Source organism: Clarias gariepinus, chromosome 16 (assembly GCF_024256425.1).
Source record: "Clarias gariepinus isolate MV-2021 ecotype Netherlands chromosome 16, CGAR_prim_01v2, whole genome shotgun sequence".
In the NCBI taxonomy this organism is placed as follows: domain Eukaryota; kingdom Metazoa; phylum Chordata; class Actinopteri; order Siluriformes; family Clariidae; genus Clarias; species Clarias gariepinus.
In genome coordinates, this window is record NC_071115.1 from 4,065,001 (window position 1) to 4,088,068 (window position 23,068).

The 23,068-nt window shown below is 42.6% G+C and overlaps 1 protein-coding gene across 2 annotated transcripts in view; it reads right to left on the reverse strand.

Moving 5' to 3' along the window:
• The window catches only part of rarab (retinoic acid receptor, alpha b), an 83,439-nt gene extending 60,417 nt beyond the window's left edge, over nt 1-23,022 (reverse strand). Inside the window, exons 1-2 of one of the 2 annotated variants that reach the window (XM_053514351.1) lie at nt 22,720-23,022; nt 5,335-5,421 (exon numbers count right to left, since the gene is read on the reverse strand). The gene's annotated coding sequence lies outside the window, so the exon portion shown is untranslated. The remainder of the gene's footprint in view (nt 1-5,334; nt 5,422-22,719) is intronic. The other variant, XM_053514352.1, reaches the window with a different exon arrangement.
• Between the last annotated feature and the right edge of the window lie 46 nt (nt 23,023-23,068).

Consider the following 23,068-nt stretch of genomic DNA (forward strand, 5'->3'; position numbering starts at 1 on the left):
TCACCCGGGAGTCTCCGGCACTTTATCCCTCGCTCCCTTTCTCCCTCACTAACACTATTCGAGAGAGAGAGAGAGTGAGAGAGAGTGTGTGTGTGTGTGCGTGTGTGTGTGTAAGAGAGAGAGAGAGAGGAAGGGAGGGAGGATAGGCAGACAAGAAATGAAAAAGAGAAGAAAAAAATTGGAGAAAGAGAAAAGCAGAGACAGAAGGATTAAGAAAGTAAGACAGAAAGAAAGAAAAAAAGAAGAAAGAAAGAAAAACAAATTATATTAAAGTGAAAAGAAAGAAAAGTAGCAGACAGGGAGAAGAAGAGACAGAAGGAGAAAGAATGAAGAAAAAAATAAGAAAGGCAGAAAGAAAGAAAGAAAGAAAGAACAATGAAAAATAATTATTATTAAAGAAAAATGAAAAGAAAGAAAAATAGCAGACAAGGGAAAGGATTGACAAAGAAAGAACGAAAGAAAGAAAGAAAGAAAGAAAGAAAGAAAGAAAGAAAAGGAGAAATTATACTGAAGAAATCAGTAAAGTAAGAAAAGTAGGAAACAGAAAAAAGAGAGAAGGAGAGAGAATTAAAAAAGAGGCAGAAAGAAAGAAAACAACAATGGAAAAAATCCATTATTAAAGAAAAATGGAAAGAAAGAAAAATAGGAGACAGGGAAAAGGAGAAACAAATGGATTAGGACTAGGAGAAGGATTTACAAAGAAAGAAAGTAAAAAGTTATACTGAAGAAAAGAGAGGACGGAAAACAGAGAGAAGGAGAGAGAATAAAGAATAAAAATACAGAATGAAAGACAGGAGATAAAGTAAACACACACACACACACACACACACACACACACACACACACACACACACACAGACGGGGCGTGGCTTAAAGACTAAATGCAAAGGTTTACAATAGAAACGCAGACCTGGAGGGAAATGTCACTCTGACTGATCACAAACCTCAAATCAAATCACACAACTTTATCCGAACCCTTCCTTCAGTCCTGGATATAAAATTCAGAATCGTCATTTTCACCACCACCTCGGTATCGAGCCTCGAGACAATCAGGACGCAGCATGAGAGCGAGCGACATCCATCGCTGCTCATCTGTCTGACCAATCACACGGCACCAGCAGGGACACGCCCACCGTTCCGATACGGAGTGACGACGTTACACCAGGTCATATCGTCGCCGTCATGGAACTTATATATAATAAATATTACTTTGTGTAACGTGCCGTATGTCCCTAAGTCCGCTAATTCACCCGCCATGCTAATTATAGGCTAATAAAATAAAAGAAGAGCGAAATGCAGAAAAGGAACCTGTTAAAAATTGTGTTTAAATGTTTTCTGAAAGGAAAAGCATTAATTTAATTAAAAAATTTTATTGTGGAAAACACTAAATGCTTTCGAAATTTTGAAATTAGCATGCTAATCACCACATCAGTTCCTTTCGAAACATTTAACTTAGCATAACTTTCGTGACATTTTCGAACCCGCTCGTGTGTACATACTTCACCGGCAGATTTTGTTTTTGTAAACAAAGAAAAGAAATTAAATTGCAAACCCGTGGATGAAGCCGATCTCCTCCCTCAGGAGCTTCACCCTCTGGTGTGATTTCTAGCCCTGATTTCAGCTCTCGGTGTGAAAGAAACGATCCTGTAACGCGGCGCTAGCTAGCAAACGTGTGTGTGAATCCAGCGCCGAGGTAGCATCAAGTGACGCGAAGAACAGAGTGACCGAAACAGCCAAGAGCTCTGAAGTGGCTCGGGTACAAACAAGAACGTTTATAGCACACACACACACACACACACACACACACACACATAGCTGAAGTGTTTTTCAGCAGGAAACACACTCAAGTGTGTGAAGAGTTTTTATTACATTATCACTGCGGGGTAACAAGACGAGAGAGAGACGCGGGCCTGGACGGGAGCAGTGCGGGGGGGGGGGTGCATTCACAGACACGGAGAAGACAGCCACAGACAGTCAGACGGAGAGAGACACATTTCTGTCTGTCTGTCTGTCTGTGAGCTTAAAAGTCATTTAATCTGTTGATGTCTGACTGTGTCTGTATCCCACAGTCTGTTTGTTTTTAAGTTTTTAAGTCAGTTCCTCTCTATAGGTCTGTCTGTCTGTCTGTCTGTCTCTGTGTGAAAGAGGCTACCTGTTGGTATCTTGTCTGTCTGGTTCTCTGAGTGTTTGTCTGTAGCTCTGTCTTTTGATAGATCCATCTGCTGGTCTGTCCACCAGACCGAGGGTGTCCATCTCTGATTATCTGTTTGTCAGTCTGCCTGTCCCTCTGCCTGTCCCTCTGCCTGTCCCTCTGCATCCAAACCTTCCTCTCTGTTCGTCTGCCTCTATGTTCACTGCTCTGTCTGTCCCTCTGTCTGCCTTCCCGTCTGCAAACCTGCTCCTCTGTCTGCTTGCCTCTCTGTCTCTTTATCTGTCCGTCTGTCTGTCACATTGGAAGCCTGTCCAAATCTGCCCCTCTGCCCTTGTGTCTGTCTGTCTGTCTGTCTGTCTATCTGCCTGCTTCTCTGTCTACCCCTTTAACTGCCCTTCTGCCTGTCTGTCTGTCTTCTTGCCTGTCTGCCAACCTGCTCCTCTGTCCGCCTGCATCTCTGTCTGTCTGTCTGTCTCACTGCCAGCCTGTCAGAACCTACCTCACAATCTGTTTGCCTCTCTGTCTGCCCCACTGCTCTTCTGTCTGTCTGTCTGTCAGTCAAACTGCCTGCCCCTTTGCCTGCCTGCCTCCCAACCTACACCCCTGTCTGTCTACCTGTCTGTCTGCCTTTGTGCCCGTCTGTCTGTTGTCCTGCCTCCCCGTCCTGTTCCTGTCTACATTCCTGAATTACATCCTGCCTCTCCGTCTGTCTTTCTGTCCGGTGTCTACCTGTCTGTCTGTCTGTCTGTCTGTCTGTCTGTCTGTCTGTCTGTCTGTCTGTCTGTCTATTCAAACCCGATTCCTCGACTTCCGCATCACTCGATACAGAAAAGCAGCTCTGAACACAAACGTCGTCATTCACGTCTTTGTTTTCACTTCAACGCTGGAATCACTTTCTAATTAAACAGAATAAAGAACGGAGTGTGCATCCTAAACATAACAATACTGGTAATGTGCTCCGACACACACACACACACACACACACACACACACACACTTACTGGAGGTAAAATGAAACACTTTTTAAGAGTGATACGCTGATAAGTTTCCACACTCGAGCCGGTTTTTAGCTCCGTCTCCGCGCACCTGAGATATCAAACCACAGGCGCGGATCATTATAATAACCTGCTCGACCGGTTATAATAACAGTAACATTAACCCCGACCTGCCCGCTGAACCCGTGTCCCCTCCAAACCCCTGACTCCTCTGAAACGCCAACAACAACGTGTGTGTGTGTGTGTGTGTGTGTGTGTGTGTGCGCGCGCGCTTTGCTTTCTTTGTTTCCGCGCCTGGCCGTGGGGGATTTGGTGTGGAGATATAAGCATGTGTTTATTATTTCATCTCCAGCAAGTCTTAATCAAACACAAATGTGCGAGTGTATGTGCGTGAGAGTGTGTGTGTGTGTGGATGTGTCCCTTTGTCCCACTTCGCTCTGAGCAGTGACAGGCATGTTGCAGACTCTCAGCACTTCTGTAGGACAATTTGTTTGAACTTTCTTTTGATGTGTAAAAACTTTATCTGTTTATAAAAGATCACTAACAAGTTATTATAGAAATAAATGCAGTTTAATAAAAATGACGAATGACGTAAAACGCTGAACAATGCACTTTTAATGTAATCCTTTTACAAATCGGTGATTTTCTTCCGTTCATTGATCAAAACACTCCGGCATTAAATATAATTATTTATAAAGTGTTCGATTTAACAAAGTCATTGTTGAGTCAAAATTTTCTTTTTTTTTTATCTCTTTTCATTCATCCGTGGCTTCCTGAATAAACACAGCTAGCTTGTGTTAGCTCTATATAGGAGTCTAACGCTAGGCTAAGTCAAGAGTACACAGATGACATTTTTTTGTTGATGAATTTAAACAGAATCTCTATTTTCTATTATAAGTGAGGACGCCACCATCAGGAGGGCTTCTCTCAAGCAGAAAATACGAGACAAGCGTCTGTGGAAGGGGGCGGGGTTTTAAAACACTTACGCAATCAATCTAGGTTAATTGGATCGTATGTTATTTTTATTTGAAGACAAAACGAAGACCTTGAGATCGTCCTCAAGACTACAGAGAAACGTGTCAAGGCTGGCAGGTCTGGGATTTTATGCACTTCCTTATTGCTTCAAAAAATAAATAAATAAAAATAATAATAATAAATTCTGGACTAGGACGATTGTCTGTTTCCACTTTTATAGACGCAGCAAAATGATGTCCATATTTGAGACGGGGTAAAAATCTATTCAGTTACGTATTGCAGTTCTCTCGTGTACATTTAGTAGACGCCCTTATCCAAAGCGACTTAGTTTTTTTTTTTACTTATTATATATCTGAGCAGTTGAGGGTTAAGGGCCTTGCTCAAGGGCCCAACAGTGGTAACTTGGTGGTCGCGGTAACCACTGAGCTCCACCTGACCCCATTAGTCTATTAGTTTTTAATTTATATGTGTTTGCATTTGAGATGGTAAAGCATCGCAGTTCCTTTAAAATCCTGTAGGTGGTGCACTCTAAGTTTGTTTAGAATTGTAACAAAATCTAAAAAAAAAAAATCATATCGATTCAGGATATTCATGGTGACCCCCTGGTGTGTCCTTTTCCTAATATACTGTACACATGTGTAGCTAATGTTAGCTAGATTAGGCACATGTTGATAGATATTAGTCAATACAAATTATTCTTATTTTAAAATAAAAAGTATTTTCCTTTTCTTTCCTATTTTTCCCCTCTTTCTGTTCCTTTACAATCGTTGGTATCTATGTTTTTTTTATTTTGTTTCTATGGTTCTGGTTTGTTGTTCATCCTGGTCCTCACTTAATATGCGGAATTTTTTTTTTATATAATGAATGAATTAATTTATTTGAAAGAATTAATTAACTGAAAAGTAATGACACCCAGCACAAATTCAGGAGTTCATGGGTGACGTCGTAACTCATACTAACAAACGGCGACGTTACATCGCGGCCCTTCTACTCAAACCGCGTAAAAGTTAGCCAAAAGTTTTTTTGTCCAAATATAATAGTCGAACTATTCTCACTATTCTTTTTGAAGGTGGCAATAATTTTACACACTCCAGTCAACAGTGCATCATTTAACAAGCGTCCCCTCATTTAATAAAAAAGAGAAGAGAATAAAGGTTGTGAAACACAACCATGAAACGCGACCCCTCTTCCTCGTGGATGTCTCGTCCTCACCTTTCAGCCAGGATTCCGCTGAAACTCGGCCTGTGATCCCCGTCAGGAATTAATCCGCCATGGAGGAATGAAGCGACGGAGGAATGTCTGTAAGAAGAGAGCAAGAGAGAGAGAGGTTGTTGTTAGTCCTCCGCTGTTCCCGTCTAGGACTCGCCACATCATTTGATCACACTGATGCCCTTCCTGACGCGACCCCTCCCATTTTATTAGGGCTTGCGATCGGCACTGCATCCAGTGGGCGGGGTTTGGGCATTGGGTGGGGATCGAACCCTGGGCCTCCCACATGGCGGGTGAGAAACCACTGAGCCACCAACGCCCGTGTTGAGATGGAGAAAGAGGGAAGTAAGAAAATGCGCTCGCAGGTAAGGAATCCACAAAATAAAAAGGGGCGGGGTTTAGTAACACGATTAACAGTGTGTGTAATGTACAGGATATTGTAACACATTTGAAAAGAATTAGCGGTAAAGCCGTAAACAGTCTGCGTTGTTTTGTTGTTTTGTTTTTGGTTGTTGTTGTTGTTCTCCTTAAGACGTCGGAAGCTTAGGTTAGCTCACGTAACCGCTTTACCCCCAGGTTGTTCCACAATATCGACACTGGAGACTCCTTCCCTGGTTAAGTGGTTAACCCATTAAAAAAGAGTTACGAATGAATTTCCAAACCCGCACGCTTACTCGCTGGCTCGTTTACACCCTCCGGCTGATCTGCTATTTAATGTCCTCGCTGTGTCGGTGTAATCATCAACTCGTCACCTCTTGCTAATTACGCAGCACATAACACGCTTCTAGGTGTTCCACTTTACCTATAGTTTGTAAACGATCATTACGGCTGAGAGACGTGTCTGTGCATGCAGACACTGATGAGGTCACAACCTCGCGCCTCACATGTGTACATCCTGATTTTAGAAATGTGTTGGTTCACCGCGAGACACCGAGATCGCGCCGTGCCGCTGCGACCCGGTGATTTGGTTCATATATTTATATAGGTTTTTAAAAAATATTTTAAATGATATGAACTTTGACTGGAAATAAGATACTGGTTTTGAAAGATCTCTAGTCAGCAGTCACTTTCGGTCTTGCTAGATTTCGAAATGTTTTTGACCTGGACGTGACCGCGGCGTTCGTCCTCCCAGCTCTACTTCCCCAGCAGCAGCAGAGACTCTGTGCTGGGTTTTCTAAAAAAAAAAAAAGTCTCCATGATCCACGGTGACAGGCGTCCATGAGTCAACAAGGGGCGGAGCTTTGGACGTATGATTCATGTGTCTGACACATACACCGGGTATGTTCGCCTCTTTACCCAGAAATCCTGCTAAAAAATGTGATCTAACTGCAAGCATTCGTGCTACCTACCGTACCTACAGAAGTGTTTAATATAATCGAGATGAAATCATGTAAATTTATTAAATACTAATCTAAATATTATCTAAATACAGCTGCGATATAACAGCAATTAAACGGGCCCAAGCACTTTCTCTTTCTGGCTTCGTACTGATGAAGCAACAGCTCAGGACATGGATTAAACTTTACGCCTTAGGTCAAAAGTCAAGTCAAGCTGTTGCTAAGATATCTCTTCATATCCTGTTTGCGGGAGCTCCACCAAGTTGCATGACTTTCATCTCATGTTGGTAAAAATATCCAACAAGAGACGCCCTCCACTTCCTGTTTGGTAAGTTACAAGAAAAAAAAACTCAGAAAAAGGGTGAATTTCAACACGTTTTATTATTAAACAGATTCATTACAGGATGAACTCTCTGAAGCGATCAGAGACAGATGGTCCATGATGGATCAAGTGGATCGGACATTATGCACTGAGTTTTACTGATGACTTACCAAACTCATCGACTAACTACCACACACCAGGTATTAGACCTGTGGATTGAAGCATGTCTTGTGCCCAGAGAGACTTACATTTTATCTCATTATACATCAGTCTAAGTTGAGGGTTAAAGGCCTCGCCCAAGGGTGCAACAGGGCCAACTTGGCGGTGGTGGTGGCGGTGGTGGGGTTTAAACCTGGGAACCAGAAGGTAGTTCTAAACCACTGAGCCACACCTGCCCTCACTACAACCACTCAAACATAGAAGAAGAAGAAGAAGAAGAAGCCGCAGTAATACTTATAAATTGTGAATGTTCTCGAAAGTTCTTTGTAGAAGATGCAAGTTTGTATTTCTTCCTAGAAATTTGTTGATTGTAGACTATCAAACATTTATCAGTTTACCTAAATTATTCTGTATTCCTCAAAACCATAACGTTTCGCATTTTTTGCATTACTATATATATGTTTTAATAAGTATATTTATATATATATATATATATATATATATATATATATACAGGGTCAGGACTGTTTATGGATCCGTGTTAAACTTGAATCAGTTCTAAATGAAAATCTCGACCCATCGATTTAATGCATCAAATCAACTCTTTAAAAACATAAAAAAAAAATTTATTTCCAAAAGTTAAAGTTTGTACTAAAACTCCTCTTGTTCGTAAATGTAAACAGATTTTACAAACATGTGTAAGACTGTTTAGACACGAAACAAGCCTAAAGACAGAGTAGCGATGTGCGGGGTCTCTGTGACTCGACGAGCTGTGTTTCACTGGCTTATTAACTTTAAAGACTTAAAAGAGAAGCAGTTTACAGCTGTTATAGCTTGAAGGACAAACAGGAACCAAGTTGTTTTTTGCTGACATTCTACAGCATGCAAAGTAACTCGAACGCAGATAATATGCAGTAGGGTGGAAAAAAAAAAAAATAAAAAATAAAAAAACGCTACTTTCTTTCAGCAAATCGCTGAAAATAAAACATTTTTCTGAAGCGCAGTATTCGGGGAAAATAATACCGCCATCAGCACATCAGCACTGCCGTGGGATCGGCCCAGCACTGATCAGTGTGAATAATCCACTTCTAATTACCTTTAATATATGTATGTTGATAATTAGGGAACCTTTAACGTCGTCGTATTTCTTTAGGAAACCCTGGAAGCTAGCCGCCCGCGCACCGTTTACCTTCTCCATCCTTTTGTACACAAGTAAACAAGCCTCTCCATCCTGCAAGCGAACATCCGCGAGTTGGACTGCGTGTCAGATTATCGATGATGACCCACTTTCGGACAGCACCTGCCAATAAACGCGGCGTGAAATATCACACGGGCACGGAGCGGAACGGAGCCAGAGACGCGCGGGGCGGAGGAGGGTGCGAGGGGGGCGGAGGGGGATGGGGGGGTTCAGGAAAACGCTTAGACCTAATCCACCTGAATAATCGACTGAGCTTCAGAGGAGCAGAAGAGCAGAAGGGCTGGGGGAGGGGGGGGGGGGGGAGCAGGGGAAGCTTAAACTTCAGATGTCAGAGAGAGAAAGGGAGAGAGATCCTATCAACACGAGCTCCGAGATCAGAAACAGATTTCACTTTGAAAAGAAAAAGAGTCCATTAAATAAATAATTAAATACTGTAGTCGTGTTTTGCTTGGATATACTAGAAGATAGTTCGCTTTCAGACCCGACGAACGCAGTTTCCACCAAAACATGGTATCGGTGCTAAAAAGTCTCTCACCCAGGTGAAAAAGTGAATTTTCAGACAGGATAATATAACATCATTTATTTTTTTTATAATACGTAATGCTTCTCATCTCCCGATCCAAGCTTTGTTTTTTTTGTTGTTGTTTTTTTAAATATGCATAGGCAGTTATATTTTAATCAGATAAATTAGAAACATATTTGCTAATTACAGTTTCATGCCCTTTCATGTCCGTGGTGTCCGTTATTTTTTCGAATTTAAATCTTTTAACGATCTTAACTGTCGTTCAGATGAAACTTGACCAATTTATATTTCACATGAAAAGACATAAACCAAAAGTATATTATTCTAATATGCAAAATTGTTAAAATATTGCAACATGAATTCAACATGGTTACGGACACTACAGATATTCTACCATTTAAGCTTTTACTAAAAAAAATATATATATTGCGTAAGCAACTTATTTGGCCTCACACATTTTCTGTATTAAATGTATAACAAAAAAATTATAAAATACGCGTTATGGCACATTTTTTAGATCGAAACTGACCAAAAAAAAATGTAGACATCGTGAAAGCACAAAAAGTATCCTCGGCTCATTTCCAGTGATCCAGTCCCAGGTCTTTACGGATTATTAGGCGGGACGGGACCGTGCTCCAGATTTCGTGGAGGTGGAGCGGAGGGAAAGAGTAAGACGACCCCGACAGAAGAAGACAGATGATCACAGCAGGGTGGCCACTGACACACAGACATCGGGGCCTAATGGACGACCTCATCGAGGTCGAAGGTCGTCGTCCTTTAACCCTTTGTCCTAACCTGTCCAAACAGGACCACCTTGTGGTGAGACAAAGATGGAGGAGCTCAGGGTAGACGTCTAACCCCTTACCCCAGGTCTGTTTTAGTAATCATTGGCAGACGGTAACTTATTAAGCTACGTACTGAATTAAGCTTCAATATACACACAAACACACACACACACTCTCTCATTTTTGTGTACAATAATGAACTTTTCTGTATGATGATGAGTGCCAATACTTTTGAAACTAGGACACTTAAACCACATTCCCATTCTCCAACCAATCAGGCATCAGCACTGTAGCGATTCCAGGTTCCAGTATCCAGTAATGAAATAAATTAATAGCTAAGGGGCGGAGCTAAAGGCGTTGCTTGGTGCTGATTGGTCACGTGTACTGAGAGAGAAGCGTCACGCATCATCATCATCATCATCATCTTATTCCTTTTATTTGTACCTATTGAACATGCCATAAATGATACTGGAAGTCATCTTCATTGTTTGCTATGAAGAAGCCACGCCCCCTTTGCTGAGCCTGACGAAGATAGAGACCACACCCCCTTTTATTGGGACCGACAGACAGAAAGGCCACGCCCCCACAAACAATATGAGCCCTTATTTAGAACAAACGGTAAATGGTAATACAGTTTGGCAGCTGCAGCAGCATTAAGGAAGGAGGAAACACACACACACACACGCACACACACACACTAAAGCCAGCTACGTCTGTTTAATACACCGCTATCGATCCGCTGACCCGACACACTACACACAGATCGATCGTCCAGTCCAGAACAGCCTCAAGAGTCAGAGCAGGACTCTCCAAGAGTGTGTGTTTGTGTGTGTGTGTGGGTGTGTGTGTGTGTTACAAGCTAGGGCACTTCACATGCATTTCCAATTTAAAGATGAAAAGAATATTAAAATGTCTGGCACCTCATACCGCTGTCCAGCACTGCGTTTGTTACAAACACTCCTCAGAACTTCCCAAAGCAGACGAGACGGTTTGACACGAACATGCCAGTGCGTTAATGAACAAACAAACAAACAACAGCCATCCGGACGACATAACAAGAATGTTATTAACGACGGTAGCAAGAAAAAAAGGGAGCCGCATTCAGTTTGGTTTTTAAAGCAGCCGGTGCCGAGAGGAATCCTAAATTACGGTTAAGTCAGGTTCAATGTCAATGTCTGTTTACATGTCTTTTCTAAATGTTTTGATTGTTTTTAGATGCAGAAATATGACTAGTGTTGTAAATTGGTAATATTGTTAATATTTTTGGGTGGCTGGAACGGATTATCTGCATTTACATTATTTCCTATGGGACAATGCGTTTCACAAGACAACATGGCCGCGAGAGTAGCGCGTCCTGCAGTCCGCTCCTCTTCAGATTTACTGTAACCCTGGAGTTTAGTCGCGTTACACATTACAAGTCCCAGAGTTTAGAATGCCAGATGAGGCTCTAATGGAAAGCAGCGTTTTTTCTCCCACATCTGCTCCATCTCATCCACAGCTGATAACGGCACGTATCTCCTGCACCTGGACTCGACCCCCAGCATCAACCTCCCACCGCTCTCGTTAATAACCGCCGGGTTTTTCCAATCGAACTGAGCTAATCCGGTTATTCACAAACAAATTTCACACAACGTGCCACGCTGCCCCCACCGCCTCCCGCTCCTCCACCGAGGTGATTTAATCTGCGCTTGTTTGGAAGTCGGTTAGAGATTCCAGATGTGAGCACTCGAGCGAAATTATCTGGTTTAGAGCTAAAAGCAAAGAAGAAGAAAAAAAAAACACACATGATGAATAGAATCGATCGACGAAAACCCTTAGAAACGATTCCCAAAAATTTTCAGCCATTACTCTTCTGCTTATAATAAAACACTCCATGGTGATATGTTACAGGAAAATAATCAACAGTTGAGCGGTACGGAAATGACTGCTCCGAAGTCTTTTAGTCCTCTCACACCACAACAACTTGCCAACTATTAACCTTTCGTCGCATGCTGCTTCATGGACCGCCTGCTTCACGTTTAAAACCCCGGCCTCACAGGAACTCCTTAAATTCCCCAAATATGTGGAAATGGCTTGGAGCGAGGTCAAGACTCTACAGTGGATGAGACAATAACTCCCAGCCGAGTTCCTGTGATGTGCAAGTGGTCCAGTGGGCAGTAAAATCGTGCATACAATACTGGAATACTTGGACTAAATTAGTTGTGTTTGACTGATGGGCCTTCACTGCTGACAAAATTAGCTACTCTTTTTTAGCTACTCTAGGTAATGTTACGATGTACCCACGAATAACTTACGATGTACTCTCGACTCTGCTAACAACCATGCCGAACTGTAACAGACTGTCTAAGAACTTTAGAACCTTAAGGACCACCCTACGACACTTCATGGTTTTCTAGGAATCGTCAAAACTGCTGAGATTTCTCCTGAGCAATTAGCTGCATATTTTTGTTTTCAGAGGATTTTCCTTCCTGTTCCTTTGGGTCACCTGTTACAAGAGACCTGGATCAATTCCTTCTTGCAAACTTTCCTCTTATTAACATTTAATGCCCAAGTTTCACGTCATCTATCTCGGCACAGCCAGCCAACAATAAGCGCAGAGTGAACGGTCTAGGGCCGAGCCTCACATCACTTCATCCTCCCTAACTGGCCTCTGTGGATCCATTACGAAAAGGCACGAACCACCTATGAAGCCCCGAAAAAAAAGCCACTACAAATAATTTAAGCGTCGCGAGCCAAACCGAACTTCCTGACTTTAAAGCTATTTTGACAACACGATGCATCTTATAACGACGTTGAGGTTTGAGGACAGAGAGCCAGCGGAGCCGCAGTTCTGCTTCGTCTGCACTGGTTTCGGTGATATTTTGATTTGAACTTTAACAAGAAACAGGAGTAGAAATGAAACAGCTGATGGATTATGCCGTAATAGAAAGCTCGTTTAAAAAAGGTTGATTTATTTTCACTTCTGCAAACAAGGGTGGACAAACTTACACACACCCACAGCTTAACATCTCCACCACAGTCACATGGAGGCTTTTACACAAAGCTCCTGACACACACTGCCTGGATGAATAGATGTACCACACACTGCACACACGCACACACACACACACACACACACCCTGAGAACTTCCCTCAACAGTACGCTGGGTGACTCATCGCTTCAGGACAAATCGACTCGAGACTTCACTCTGACGAGAGAAAAGCACGAGATCTGAGGTCTTCCAAAATGATGCGACTGATCGAATGTCACAGCACGGTGTCACACCTCCTTTAATACGACTGACAGGTATAGAAGCCACGCCTCCTTTCCAAAAACTGATCAATACAGAAGGCACGCCTCTTTTACTAAGACTGACAGATACCCAAGCCACGCCTATTTAATTAGGACTGAAGGATACAGAAGCCCCACCGGCTTCACTAAGACAGATACAGAAGCCACGCCTCCTTTTCTGAGACTGACAGATTCAGGAAAGGAGGCACGGCTTTTAAGACTAACAGAACGATAAGCCACACCTCTGTTCCAAGAACTGATTAAAACGTAAACCACGCCCCCTTTTCTGAGACTGACAGGTACAGAAGTCAAACCTCATTTCCGATAACTGATTAATACAGAAGCCACGCCCCCTTTTTAAAGACTCACAGACACGCCCATTTTACTAAGACTGACAGATACAGAAGCCACGCCTTCTTTTCTAAGACTGACAGATACCCAAGCCACACCTATTTAATTAGGACTGAAGGATACAGAAGCCACACCTCCTTCACTAAGACAGATACAGAAGCCACGCCTCCTTTTCTAAGACTGACAGGTACAGTAAAGGATGCACGGCTTTTAAGACTAACTGATACAGAAGCCACGCCCCCTTTTCTAAGACTGACAGATACATAACCCACACCTCCTGTGTTGAGTGACAGATACAGTGGCCACACCTCCTACAGTGAGGTGTGATTAACAAGTTACACTGACAGGACAGTACTTTGAAGTTATGTGCATCATAGCCTTTCACATCACACACACACACACACACACACACACAGCCTACGTTTTGAGTTGGCATAATTCACACACTCCTGTGTGCCAGAGAAAGCAGCCAAAGCAGGTTTCTGTAAACAGCACAGAGTGGAGAACTTTCCATGCTTTCACGAGTGTGTGTGTGTGTGTGTGTGTGTGTGTGATCACATTAGATATATGAGTGAACAGGGAGAAAGGTGACGAAATGGAAGCAGAACCAGCCACACGTACACTCCTTTGTCTACACCAAAAATATTGGCACCATTTAGGAGAATAAGAAAAATCATTGCATAGGATTAAAAAAAAAAAAGTATATATATATATTTTCTAAAACATAGATTTTAGTTCCTTTTTTATTAAGGTATAAATCAGCTGTTTAACGACCTGACCATCATACTGGACAACACGCAAAGATTACACACACACGCACAGGGCCAGTAAGAAAGGATAGGCGACTCTCGGCCCCGGAGCGGAAGTCTCGGCTCAGACAGAAGCCGGCCGTGTGTTTTTGCTCTTTTCAACACGACATCTCCATGCAGCCACTTCCTGTTCCGGTGCCAACGCAATGGCACCACTTCCTGTCTGGGCCGCTGCCCTTTAGGATTTCCTGAGTCACTAGAAACGTCTAAAGGTCTTCCTAACACCACCACAGACAGAGAACACGTCTTAAATCGCTCTGAGGGAAAAGCTGATGCGGAATTTGTCAAAAAAGATTTGATTGTTAATTTGAGCGTTTTATTCCCTTTACACCACAACCTAACACGTTTTATTACTTTTACACCACAACCTGAAGCGTTTTATTCCTTTTATACCAAAACCTGAAACGTTTTATTACTTTTATACCAAAACCTGAAGCGTTTTATTCCCTTTACACCACAACCTAACACGTTTTATTACTTTTACACCACAACCTGAAACGTTTTATTCCCTTTACACCACAACCTGAAACGTTTTATTCCCTTTACACCACAACCTGAAGCGTTTTATTCCTTTTACACCACAACCTGAAGCGTTTTAATCCCTTTACACCCCAACCTGAAGCGTTTTAATCCCTTTACACCCCAACCTGAAGCGTTTTATTCCCTTTACACCACAACCTGAAGCGTTTTATTCCTTTTATACCAAAACCTGAAACGTTTTATTACTTTTATACCAAAACCTGAAGCGTTTTATTCCCTTTACACCACAACCTGAAACGTTTTATTCCCTTTACACCACAACCTGAAACGTTTTATTCCCTTTACACCACAACCTGAAACGTTTTATTCCCTTTACACCACAACCTGAAGCGTTTTATTCCTTTTACACCCCAACCTGAAACGTTTTATTCCCTTTACACCACAACCTGAAGCGTTTTATTCCTTTTACACCACAACCTGAAGCGTTTTAATCCCTTTACACCCCAACCTGAAACGTTTTAATCCCTTTACACCACAACGTGAAGCGTTTTAATCCCTTTACACCACAACCTGAAGCGTTTTATTCCTTTTACACCACAACCTGAAGCGTTTTTTAATCCCTTTACACCACAACCTGAAGCGTTTTATTCCTTTTACACCACAACCTGAAGCGTTTTATTCCTTTTACACCACAACCTGAAGCGTTTTATTCCTTTTACACCACAACCTGAAGCGTTTTATTCCTTTTACACCACAACCTGAAGCGTTTTATTCCCTTTACACCACAACCTGAAGCGTTTTAATCCCTTTACACCACAACCTGAAGCGTTTTTTTCCCTTTACATCACAACCTGAAGCGTTTTATTCCCTTTACACCACAACCTGAAGCGTTTTATTCCCTTTACACCACAACCTGAAGCGTTTTATTCCTTTTACACCACAACCTGAAGCGTTTTATTCCTTTACACCATAACCTGAAGCGTTTTAAGTCCTTTACACCACAACCTGAAACGTTTTATTCCTTTACACCACAACCTGAAACGTTTTATTCCCTTTACACCACAACCTGAAGCATTTTATTCCCTTTACACCACAACCTGAAGCGTTTGACTCTTTCTACACTACAACCTGAAGCATTTTTCAGGTTGTTTATGCGAACCATCGACTGTAGAGGAATGATCCATGTTGCTATGGAAACAATATGGCTTCATTCAGCACATTAGAACAAACCTGCCTTACTGTCCGCGTTTCCTTATCGAGCCAGCTCATCAGTCATGTTGTAGTGAGGTGCACTTTTCTTTCGCTCCAACAGAGCCGATCTAAGACACCCCTTAATTACTGCACACTTCATAACGCGGGAGCATCCACGTATCGATCGTTCACTCGTTCCACTGTCCACCCAAACAGCTAAGTTTCATCACGTCCACCTCCGAGCGTCCGTGGCAAAAAACAAGGCGGTCAATTTTCTTTTTGTGATTACACAATTAGCCCTTCCTGGATTTGGTGAGTCAGAGGCAGAGCGAGTCCTCCATGTCACGTTCCTGCCTGCGGTGCTTCTGCACAGACGCAGCTTTCAAACCCGTGACGGATTGCCCGGCCTGACGTTCCAATATCGCAGAGAGATCGGTTAAAAAAAAAAAACACAGCGCACGCTGAGAGGCTGTAAATCACGTCTGGGCGAGAGTGCGGTGACGTTCGGTGTATATTATCGGATTTATACACGCGATCGCGACGCAGGCCTCGAACTCAATCATCGTCTGCTGATTTTAAGAAATGCATAAAAGAAAAAAAATATCACTCATGAACTTTACAGATTTAGATTCTCCATTCGCACATCTGCACCCTGACCTTAAATCCGACACTTTTCACTCAATTTTAGTATAAATCCTAAACAGTTTTAAATTCAGACTCAGTGGCAAAACTTAAAAATAAATATAACCAATTACAGCACTACGGGAACAATCGCAAAATCCTAAAAAATATAATTGACCTTAATATTTGACATGACTAATGGTTTATTATAATAGATGAGGAAGGAAAATGTCTGACACAGAGCTGGAAAAAAGGAGACACGAACAAACAGTACGAGGTTCTGCGATTAAAGAAGAGACGTAAAGTGACACTGACGACATTTTAATCAGAGTCGAGTTTACACAGGACAGCTCGTTTGAAAAATGGAGATCAGCCGAGGTTTACACACTTAACATAAATTTGCATGAATTAACTTTGGGCAACGCTGCCAGGTTTGTCATGCATATTTTAAAACAAACATTTTGCTTTTAGTGAATTTATTCACTATATGAATATAATAACAAACTTTGTGCTTTCTTAGAAGGTCAAAAAATGTTTGATAAGATTCGTCTATTTATTACTTTAATTCTTAAACCGATAAATTAAGACTCATTTCAGAGACACACAGACAGACAGACAGACAGATGCTGAAGACAATCAGAGGGAAACAGACAAACAGATCCGGTACAGAGACAGACAGACAGACAGACAGACAGACATTCCACTCTTGCAGACAGACTGAGACAGACAGACAGATAGACAGACATACATGGAAATTCTGCTCACAGACAGACAGGTAGTCAGATAGACGTGGAGATAGACGAGGAGACCCTGTAGACAGAAAGACAGACAGACAGGTTCCAGAGACACGCAGACGGACAGGATGACAGACAGGCAGATGCTGTAGACAATCAGTGAGAAAAAGACAAGCAGACAGACAGACGTACATACATACAGGCAGATCCTGCACAAATATCCTGTAGACAGATAACAAGCAGACAGACAGACAGACAGACAGATGGATAGACAGACATACACGAAAATTTTGCTCACAGACAGCTAGGCAGACAGATAGACGGTGAAACCTTGTAAACAGACAGACAGACAGTCATATAGACAAATCCTGCACACAAACAGTTAGTCAGACAGACAGGCAGATCTTGTAAACAGTCAGAGAGACAGGCAGTCAGACAGACACATCTTAAAGACGGAAAAACAGACATATAGATACATAAATGCAGACGTGCAGAATAGGGAGACAGATAGATAGACAGATAGGCAGACAAAGACAAAGACAGATGAATCAATAGCTAGAGATACAAATATAATCAGATAATACAAAAAAGTTTGCTGAATAAGATCAATCCGATATACAAATATATAATTTTTATGAATTTTGCATAACGAGTTAGTTAAATATCTATATGAGAGTTGTTTTTATTTATTTTTGCAATAAAAACATTAATACAATATGTTATCGTTACCATACCACCAGCTCAGCTTCCTATAAGATGATGTTTTACGTAATTTTAAGGAAAGGAGCCTCCAGTGTCAGCGCTTTGTAGCGGTCGGAGGTAAGGTTGTAAGTTTAGGTTTAGCGCCATCTCCAGGACGGACGAGTTTACACGACAGGAGTAACAGGAACTACGGCGAGACTGACTGCAGGAGAAGAGGAATAAAACCTGAGGGACTGGAGGAACGCACGAACTGCACTGCAGCGGCGCTTCATCACGCCACCCCAGGTGTTTATTCCAATCTTTAAAGGATCATGTGACCACGACAAGCCAATCACAACGCATCGGAGGTTGCGGCATCCGTCTGCATTCGCATGACAACATTTACACAACCTGTCCTGCTCGAGAGCGTTCCAAAAAAACGAAAACAGTGAACACTGTGTGTGTGTGTGTGTGTGTGTGTGTGTGTGTGTGAGAGAGAGCGAGCGTGTAAGTGCATGCATGTAAGGCAGAAATTATTAACAATTAAAACCTCCACCTAAAACACCATAAAGAGGAAACCAGCAAATTCCATTTTCCCTACCCACAATGCACCAGGGACTCAGCGCTCTTATTTTCATTCTCTCTCTCTCTCTCTCTCTCTCTCTCTATCGCTCTCTTGTTCTTTCTCCCTGGAGGAGGACAGAGGAGAGGAGTGGAGCGATGAGGTCAGTGTGTTTTTATTATAGAACTCGAGCGCAGAACTAAAGAAGCGTAACTCAAACACTGAACACATGGAGATCGCTTTGGATCTCCTACATCTTCTGGCTAAAAGGAAAAAAAAAAGAAAAGAAAAAATCTCTGCAACTGATTGAACGGCTTGAACTTTTTCTCCTTTAAAGGTCCGGCCTTCCACGTGAGCTTTCTACGTCCTCGCCAGAACACAGACGGCTGAGGCGTCTACGCTGATCCGTGCCCATTTAAAGCGCTGTTTTTATCCAAGCCGCTGAAAAAGGATCTGAACACGAACGCATCTGATCACTTCTCCTCCGTTTTCAGTGTTTTTAAAGAGGAGAAAAGAAAAACACTGTTGAGAACATGTTCACCATTTAATAACCACGTTTTACATTTCGGTTTGTCAGCACACCCTCGTGGGAAAGCGACAGATTATATATCGATCCTCAAAGCCATGGAGGTGTAACAGCAGGACACCAAGTAATTTGTGTCTAAACACACACACACACCTGAAGCCAGGGGGCGGAGCCTGCCGCCATATTGGTATACTCATCTATATCAGGTGGTCTGGTTTTGAATAAATTTTGCTTTTAAATAGTCCAGCTACACTCTGCTCATGAGTCTAAATTAGCAGCACCTGTTTGAGGTCGTTAGCCGTCATAAAGACACCTGTGCACCTCACAATCAACCAAAGTCTAAGTAGATACATGGGGTATCAGTGATGCTAAGGATGGTGAAGAATCAGCCCAGAACTACACGGGAGGAGCTGGTCAATGCCGTGAAGAGAGCTGGGATCATCGTTTCCAAGGCTACCATCAGTAATACACTAAGACGTCATGGTGTAAAATCCTGCATCGCACGGAAGGTTCCCCTGCTTAAGTCAGCCCATGTCCAGGCCCATCTGAAGGGACCATCTGGATGATCCAGAGGAGTCATGGGAGAAAGTCCTGTGGTCAGATGAGACCAAAGTAGAACTTTTTTTGGAGGAAGAAGAATGATGAGTATCATCCCAATAACACCATACCTACAGTGAAGCATGGGGCTGGAAGCATCATGCTCTGGGGGTGTTTTTCTGCATAGGGGACAGGACGACTGCACTGTATTGAGGAGAGGATGAACCGGGCCATGTATTGTGACATATTAGGCAAAAACCTCCTTTCCTCAGTCAGAGCATTAAAGATGGGTCGTGGCTGGGTCTTCCAACATGACAATGACCCAAAGCACACAGCCAGGAACACCAAGGAGTGGCTCCGTAAGAAGCATATGGACTATTTAAAAGCAAAATAACTGGTCTTTGAGGGTCAGAAATCTGGCTGATAAGCAAGTGATCAGATATTTATTTGACACAAAAAAATCATACAATGTGATTTCCGTATTTTTCTTTTTTAGATTCTGTCTCTCGCAGTGGAAATGCACCTACGCTGAAAGTTGTACTGTAGACCTCTCCATGATTTCTAAGTAGGAGAACTTGCAAAACCACAGGGTGATCAAATACTTATTGACCTCACTGTATACACACACACACACACACACACACACAGGGGCACACTACATGCATGGCATGGCTGACATCAAGAATGTGCAGCAGATGTTTATTAAGATGACAAAAGTGCTTCTTTACCAGAATATCTGCTGCGTATTCCTGAGTTTAACCGCGCGTGTGCATCACTGTATACAGACATCCACGTATAGAGAGAAGAGAGACGACTTCAAGATAGAAGATACAACCTCAAGCAAGATACTAGAAGTGCTGAGACGCACAACTCAAACTCAAGCCTCAAACACACACTCACTAAAATAAGTACTTGGATGACATTTTAACAACTTTCCATTCACCTCACACACTCAGTTTCCACAAGAGTCTTATCAGATTGCGAAGCGAAGTGTGCGTGTGTGTGAGTGTGTGTCTGTGTACGAGAAATGCACACATTGGCTAATATTCAGCCTGTCACGTCCTCCGAAAGAGAACATGTTTTTGTGAAAAACGCACAAAAAATGCAGCGTTCCCTCATTACTGAAACCTTTCGGTTTTCCTCTCACGCGCCGGAGAGAAAGACGAGCAGCGTCTCCTAGACAGACGTCGAAATCGGAACTCTCGCGAGGGACCAACGCCGTCGCAGATAGGCATGCAGAAGTGTTTTGAGGAAGCAAACTTCCAATGATGCACTCATTCCTCTACGAGCGCCATCAGGCCCGGGGGAACTTCCCTTTTAACTGCTGCGCTTTTGTCCTAGACCTCAAACGCATGACGCACGACGCATACACTTCATTCAGCCAGACGATCAATGAGGCTATTAATCTACTGAATAACAGCCAGGACAGGATTATCCCTAGCACGCAAAGTCATTCATGGCTCCCGTGGGCGTGGCCTGTCCAAAGAAAGACAACAAGCAGCTATAAATATCTCCTAAAGCTAACCAGTTAAACACAAATTCAATAACGAGGGAACCGGTTCCACCGACGTGCTCGGCTTCGTTATGGGGTTGGCACAGAGTTAGAATAAAGGTGATTTTCTTTTTTATTATTATTATTATTATTATGCCTAATGTCTCGACCCGTATTTAAAAAGAGGCGTATGACAGGGTGAGATAAAACCGCGGTTATAAGTCTGTCTTCAGTTGCCTTTAGTCCCAGAAACAATTGTGTTTATAGTTCCCTTTTGGTTTTTCCAGGAAAGTTTCCGTACAAAAAATTGACACCCCTGCGCTGTTCAGTTCTCTGATCAGATAGGGTAATGTTTCCATAGCAACAACACAGACGCTCCAAGATACATTTAAAAATAAAAGTTGTTTTGTTTTTTTTTCACAACAGAAAGAAAACATGCATTTGTTGATATGGTCCATATGTTTTGTTGTGGTAGGAGATGTTTAACTAACAATTATGGAAGGAGTCTCCAGTATCAGCGTTTGGTAACATGCGGTATAAAGTTTAAAATGCTTAACGTACTTAACATTTCATCTTTTTTTTTTTTTTATCTATTTCATCTTGAGAGAGAACAAGAATGACATAAAATGACTGGTTACATCATTTACATGAGAACTAGTTTCTTGAATGGTTTATAATATTAAATGTAATTATTATAAAATGCTGAAAATAATACAAAAGTTCTGTTCCCACATCATTCAGGCATCGCAAATTCGAATTTGGATTAAGCCACTACCATTCATCTGACATGTTGTGCTGCCTTGTCAAAACGCGCTACTGTAGAGCAAACCGGTATCATTATAAAAAATTTTAAAAAACTATTTCTTTAATATTTCTACAGTTTTCTTCATCGCACCATTATCATCCAGGGTTGTGCACCAAAAACATGAAATATTTTCTTTTTATAAATCAAAGCCTTGCAATAAAAAAAAGATTTTTTTATGTTTAAATTTATTAGGTAGCGTATTTCGACACGTGTGTGGAACCTCTTTGTTTTTCTTCTTCTTTTTGTTGTTTAACGGTGGTTGGAATCCAGTAGATTGGTTACATTACTGTCAACTGTACGTCTCGTTCTCACTCGTCTTCCCGACCTTTTGAAGCTGATTTTCCAGACCAGACTTCCTTAAAAATGTCCAATGCATCCTTCCCTGATCTTGTCTTGTCTTAGTGTGCAGAACATCTCATAAGAGAGTTATGCTTTAATAGTAGGAGGGGCATACTCGCCTGTCAATCACAGTGACACCAGCCAATCACTGGTGTCTGTGAGCTCATGCATGTGGAAGTGGGTAGATAGCACTTTCCTCAGTGATGCAGCACTCGTCTCTCATGAAATAGACGTGCGCGCACACACACGCACACAGCACTACCCATGTGCTATTTCTTACCTAACATCCACATCGTGCATAATGATTCAGGCAATGTTGCCAAAATGTTATAAAACAGCCAACATGAAGGAAACAGTAGGGGAAACACTAATGTTGGAGAAACTCTCAGGTTACTTTCTCTCTCTCTCTCTCTCTCTCTCTCTTTCATTATGGAGATTGGGAAACCATTTTAACACAGAATTATGCACAATCTGGCAACCCTGTTGTTGATCTCCACCATGCACAGTTTAGAAATAAAGATCAAACAAAAAAAACAAAAGCAAACAGCTTTACACAAGCACTGTAGAGAAGAAGTACACGGAACAGGAATCGTGCATGAGCTAGTGTGTGTGTGTGTGTGTGTGTTGATCACACTGTACCACACTGTAACTGTAAGGATGATTACCTGTTGGCTCCGCCTCCTCTGCGCGCGCGTCGCTCCCTCTCCCAAGTTGTCGGTCCGAATGCTCCGGTAATCTCCCTCTCTCTCTCTCTCTCCCTCTCTCTCTCTCTCCGGTCCGGGTGCGCTGCACTCTGCTGCTCCGCAGGGCGCGAGACGCTCAGTTTATTTCACGCGGAGGCTCGAGGGAGAACGCGCGCGCGCGCGCTGCGCTGCGTGACCGAATCAGGCGCGGCGCCGAACCCACTGCTGCACGCGACCGGAGCGGAGCGCGAGCTCACAGCCTGCGAGCACAGCGGCGGCCATCGCGGTCACGTGACCACTGGTGGAACCCCCACAAAGTCCCGCCTACACC